Raw genomic sequence first — 6,266 nt, forward strand, 5'->3', positions numbered from 1 at the left:
TATAGGGGGAGACAGACATTAAAATAAATTAGGGATAAGGACATAACTGCTGAGGGTCTGTGAGTGGGGTGAATAAAGGGTACAAATCCAAATCCAAAGGTGATGCAGATGATGATGATAATGATAATGATGAAACTGATGAAGAGCCAATCAACCACTAGTAGTTATTGAGGATCTACTTTGTGCAGAGTATTACACTCAACTCTGGAGAGAGTACAATAGAACTGGTAGACATTATCCATGCCCCTCAAAGAGCTTACAATCTAGCAAAGATACAAAACAAAAATACTACAGATAGGAGGAGATAATAGCATATATAAGGAATGTTCATAAAAGCTTCAGAGAGTTGTGAGTACTCAAGTCCTTATGTGGCACAAAAGTGTTGATGGGGCAGTGGGGGGGGGGTGCTATAAAGTGGGGAGACATGTTATTTATTGGGGAAGGCCTCCTGAAAGAGTTGTGATTCAGGAGGGGCTTTGAAAATGGGGAGGGAGGGTGGTGGTGTGGGCATGAAGGCAGGTGGGGTGGGTGCGGAGGGGGGCTGAGCAAGAGGCTAGCGGTGAGAGAGAAGAGACTGAGACACAGTAAGTTGGTATTAGAGAAGCAAAGTGGGCGGGCTCTGAACGATGTTTCAGAAAAATGATCCCAGCAGCAGAGTCAAGTCTGGGCTGGAAAGGGAAAAGACGCAGGGCAGGGAGGTCAGCGAGGAGGCCTAGGCAGTACTGACAAGTGCCTGAGCCATTGTGTTAGCTATTTGGATGAAGAGGAAGGGGCAGCTCCTGGTCTGATGCAGTTCCCAGCCTTGGCTAAGATTGTTTCCCTTCTGCTCCCTTATTCATTCATTCATTCATTCATTCATTCATTCAATCGTATTTATTGAGCGCTTACTGTGTGCAGAACACTGTACTAAGCACCTGGAAAGTACAATTCGGCAACAGAGACAATCCCTGCCCAACAATAGGCTCACAGTCTAGAAGGGGGAGACAGACAACAAAAAAAAACAAGTAGACAGGCATCAATAGCATCAAAATAGATAAATAGAATTGTAGATGTATACACATAATAAAATGAATAGAATAATAAATATGTACAAATATACACGAGTGCTGTGGGGCGGGGAAGGGGGTAGGGCAGAGGGAGGGAGTGGGGGTGATAAGGAGGGAAGGAGGAGCAGAGGAAAAGGGGAGCTCAGTCTGGGAAGGTCTCCTGGAGGAGGTGAGCTCTCAGTAGGGCTTTGAAGGGAGGAAGAGAGCTAGTTTTGTGGATGTGGGGATGGAGGGTATTTCAGGCCAGAGGTAGGATGTGGGCCAGGTGAGAACGAGGCACAGTGAGGACGTTAGCAACAGAGGAGTGGAATGTGTGGACTGGGCTGAAGAAGGAGAGAAGGGAGGTGAGGTAGTAGGGGTCAAGGTGATGGACAGCTCTGAAGCCAATAGTGAGGATTTTTTGCTTCATGTGAAGGTTGATAGGCAACCACTGGAGATTTTTGAGGAGGGGGGGTGACATGCCCTTAGGAGTGGAAGGTCCGTCACAAGGCGGGATGTGAGGATCACCAGACCCCACTCCTCCTACTCCCATTCTTTCAGCCAGCAGGAAGCAGCTTCCAGCCCAGCTCAGATTCCTGTGTGATTCCCATCATACTCACCTGCCCTCTACCTGCCCCAGCAATGCCAGATTTTATCAGAATGACCCCTGCCCCCTATTCCGTGAAGAGATTTTTACTTGCAGCCCTTGAGGGGAGGGAGGTAGGAAAAAGTGTTTTGTGAGGATGTGCTTAGGGCTGGCCTCAGGATTGGGGCTACCCCAAGCAGCATTCTGGGGGCCCTGCCTTCATGTGACTAATGATGTTTCTCTATTCCCACAGCACTACATGCAACATCAGTAGATTCGACACTGTAAGCTGATTGTGGGCAGGGAACATGTCTACCAACTCTGCTATATTGTACTATTCCAAGCGCTTACTACAGTGGTCTGCACATAGTGAGCACTCAATAAATATGATCAATCCATCAGTAGGCTGCACTGGCTTCCTTCACCCCCCCTCCTCCTGCTGCCCAGCTGCAGTCTTTCTCAATCAATTAAATTTATTGAGCACTTACTGTGTGCAGATCACTGTACTAAGCGCTTGGGAGAGTACAACACTTTTTTGTACACAACGAGCTTACAGTCTCCTAGGGCCCAGGGACCCTTCAGTTTCCAGCTTCCTGGAGGCAGCCTGACTGGCTCTATGCCACTGCTGCTCATCCTCCACAGCCCCATGGCATTACTCTTCCCCACTTGGCTGCCAGTGGCCTTCAGGGCCTATGGAGGTGGGAGAGGAGGGGGACTGAAGGGAAGAAAATTGATCTTGGATTTCCCTGGTGTGTAAGAGTTCTTCTTTGACGTTTTTATTTGGGGGGACAACACAAAGAAGAATTTTAGGGACCAGAAGGGGGAGCAGAGGATCGCTGCCAAAGAGAAACGAAAACTTCCTAAGGTGGTGGTCGCACATGCTCAGTGTTAGAGTGCATGACAGCTTCAGTGCCAGCTTCCTGTTCCTCTATCATTGCAAATATGTGGTTGCCATTTTGCGTAGGTCTGGTTCGGCTGCCAACTTGGCAATGTCCTGAGCAGATGCCCTCTTAGGAGGATCAAGAGGCACATGGCCATCCCTTCCCTTTGCTGCCCTGAAGCAACCCTTTACCCACTTACCATCTGAAGACAGTCCTGAATGCACTGGTGAAGGGTGGAGGGGAAGGTAGCTCCATTCCCAAGACACATTTGCTCACTCACTGTTGTAGAAGAAGCAGCATGCCCTAGTGGAAAGAGCATGGGCCTGAGAGTCAAAGTTCTAATCCCAGCTCTGCCATTTGCCTACTATGTGAATGTTGGACAAGTCCTCTTACTTCTCTGGGCCTCAGTTTCCTCATCTGTAAAATACTTGTTCTTTCTCCCCCTTGGACTGTGAACCCCATGTGGTACAGGAGCTGTGCCCGACCAAATTATCTTGTAACTATCCCAATGCTTGGTACAGTGTTCGGCATGTAGTAGGTACTTAAATACTATTATTATTATCACCATCATTACCTGTTCCTGGCCTTGGTGCCATTAATTTATCTGGTTCTGGAAATGTATCTTACAGCTCAACACTCTAACCAGCCAGGATACAATGGAACCAAGCCTTTACCTCACATACTTTAAGTAAGCCAAAAGAAAACAATCATCTCCCATTGGGGTAGTTGATTGATTAGAATTTAGGCCACTTCCTCCTGTCAGTCGGTCAGTAGGATTTATTGAGCAGCTACTGTATGCAGAGCACTGTACTAAGAGCTTGGAAGAGAAAAATAGTACTAGTAGACATGATCCCTGCCCTCAAGGAGTTTAAACAGACACTAAAATTAGATAGAAATACTTTAATATCAGTCATCTCATTTTTATCCTCATAACAGTTAGGGAGAAAGATATTTTTCCCCTTTATATAGAAAACAGACACAGATAGGGTAAGTGACTTACCCAAGGTCACATAGCAGGTCAGTGGCAGAAGTGCCTCCTGACTCCCAGCTCTTTTCACTATCTCCTCTGGACTGTGAGCTCGTTGTGGACAGGGATTGCCTCTCTTTATTGCTGTATTGTATTTTACCAAGCACTTAGTACAGCACTCTGCACACAGTAAGTGCTCAATAAATACAACCGAATGAATGAATATAACAAACTGCCTTGTTTCTATGGGAGCAATATAGAATACAGGGCCACCATCTTCCCCTCTCCTGTCTGACAATCATGAAGGACTACACTCCCCAGAATCCTTGAGAAATTTGAATCTTCAAAGCAAAATGGGACCAGCCAGTAAGAGCTAAGGAGGAGCTTTGCCAACCAGCCTGGCAAAATAAGCTCTCTCTCTCTCCCCCTCCTCAATGTAGCTGGACAGTCAGGTCTTTTTATATGGGGAACCGTGAGTTTAGGCCTGAGGGTCAGGAGCTACCACCCCACCCAAGACTCTCTCTGGTTGAGGTTGTGTGAGAAAGTTCTAGGCCTTCTCCTGTTGGCCAATCCTGCTGTCTAGGCTGAGGCGGGGAGCAGAGAGGCTCACTTGGTCCTCCTGCCTTGAAAGAGCTCAGGTTTCATGCAGACCTTTCAAGTAGTCTAACCTGCAGTCTGCTTGTAGGAGAATGAGGTCTGGCTGCACTTTGTAGGGCAGATGCATCATGGCCTAGTGGATAGAGCACAGGCTCAGGAATCAGAAGGATCTGGGTTCCAATTCCACATCTACCACATGTCTGCTGTGTGATCTTGGGCAAGTCACTTAACTTCTCTGGGCCTTGGTTACCTCATCTGTAAAACGGGTATTAAGAGTATGAACCCCACGTGGAACAGGCTCTATGTCCAATCTACTGCAGCACTTAAAACAGTGCTTGGTATGTAGTAAGTGCTTAACAAGTACCACAATTATTCAGTGCTTAGAAGAGTGCTTGGCACATAGTAAGTGCTTAACAAATATCATTATCATTATTATTATTATTATATGGTCCTGGGTCTGATTCTTCTCAGGCCAGGAGAAAAATAAAAAGAGAGACGAGAGAAAAAATAGAGAGAAAAGAAGGAAACCTGGACAGCAGAGGCAGGAGGCAAACAGAGAAGCAGGAAGGGGAAGGAGTTGTAGAAAGATGAAAATGGTGAGTAGACAGAGATACCATGTGCAGAGCAGTGTACTGAGTGGTTGGGAGGGTTGGGAGAGAAGCAGCATGGCGTAGTGGCTAGAGCATGGGCCTGGGAGTCAGAGGGTCATGGGTTCCAATTCTGGCTCCACCACTTGTCTGCTTTGTGACCTTGGGCAAGTCACTTCACTTCTCTCAGCCTCAGTTACCTCATCTGTAAATGGGGATTCAGACTGTAAGCCCCATGTGGGACAGGGACTGTGTCCAACCCGATTTGCTTATATCCACCCCAGCGCTTAGGACAGTGCTTGGCACACAGTTAAGCACTTAACAAATGCCATAATTATTATTATTATTACAATACAACTGAGTTGGTAGGCACGATCACTGCACTCAAGGAGCTGTAAGATTCAAATACCTAGATGGTTTCTGGGGGAAAAGTAACCAGTAGAAGTCGAAAACTTATTTTTTCATAAGATTCTAAAGTTATCAAGAAAACTAATCAAATATGTCAAAAGTTGGTAGCTGGCTAGGGAAAGAGGGGTTATTTGATGATTTGACGATTGTCCACACACTTCGCTCCTCTAATGCTAACCTTCTCACTGTACCTCAGTCTCTTTTATCTCACCGCAACCTCTCGCCCACATCCTGCCTCTGGCCTGGAATGCCTTCCCACCTCATATCCTAGAGACAATTACTCTCTCCCCTTTCAAAGCCTTACTGAAGGCACATCTCCTCCAAGAGGCCTTCCCTGACTAAGACCTCCTTTCCACTTCTCCCACTCCCTTCTGTGTCACCCTGACGTGCTCCCTTTATTCATCCCCACTCCCAGCCCCACAACACTTATGTACATATTTGTCATATATATATTTATTTATATTAATGTCCATCTCCCCCTCTAGACTGTTAGCTCATTGTGGGCAGGGAATGTGTCTGTTTATTCTTATATTGTACTCTCCCTAGCCCTTAGTACAGTGCTTTGCACACAGTAAGATCTCAATAAGTATGATTGAATAAATGAATGAATGAATGAAATCTAGGATGAGAGCCTCCAGGTGTTGACAAGGCTTTGGGTCCCAGCCCTAGCTCACTGCATCTGATTCGGTTTCCTCTGATGACCAGGAAGCTTCCGTCTCCTGCTGACTCCACTGCAAGGATTGGAGATGGTACAGGGTAGATCTTCGGGGTTTTGAGGGGGAAGGAGAAAAAGTGTGTGTCTCCTGTGCCTCAAGGGTGATGGGGAGGTGGCTACCACAGGGCAAATTGTCTGGGGACTCTATGCTGGGAACTGGTGTCTTTGAGCAGTGTAATACTCTGTTCTAAGAACTGCAGCCTAGGACGAAATCTGGGTTTTTCTGCTTGTTTTATGGGGAGCCATTTGATTCATTCATTCAGTTGTATTTATTGAGTGCTTACTCTGTGCAGAACACCGTACCAAGTGCTTGGGAGAGTACAATATAACAAACTGATGACTTGGGGCTATGGGTTGAAGAGCCTGAAGACTTATAAACTCAATCAGGGAAAGGCCTCCTGAGGAAGGAAAAGGGGGTGTGTGTGTGTGTGTGTGTGTGTGTGCTGACAAACTGACACTAGCTTGCCTGGGCACCCAAAAAGATCGGGGAGTCTTTGAGA

This window comes from Tachyglossus aculeatus, chromosome X1 (genome assembly GCF_015852505.1).
Source record: "Tachyglossus aculeatus isolate mTacAcu1 chromosome X1, mTacAcu1.pri, whole genome shotgun sequence".
Classification (NCBI taxonomy): Eukaryota; Metazoa; Chordata; class Mammalia; order Monotremata; family Tachyglossidae; genus Tachyglossus; species Tachyglossus aculeatus.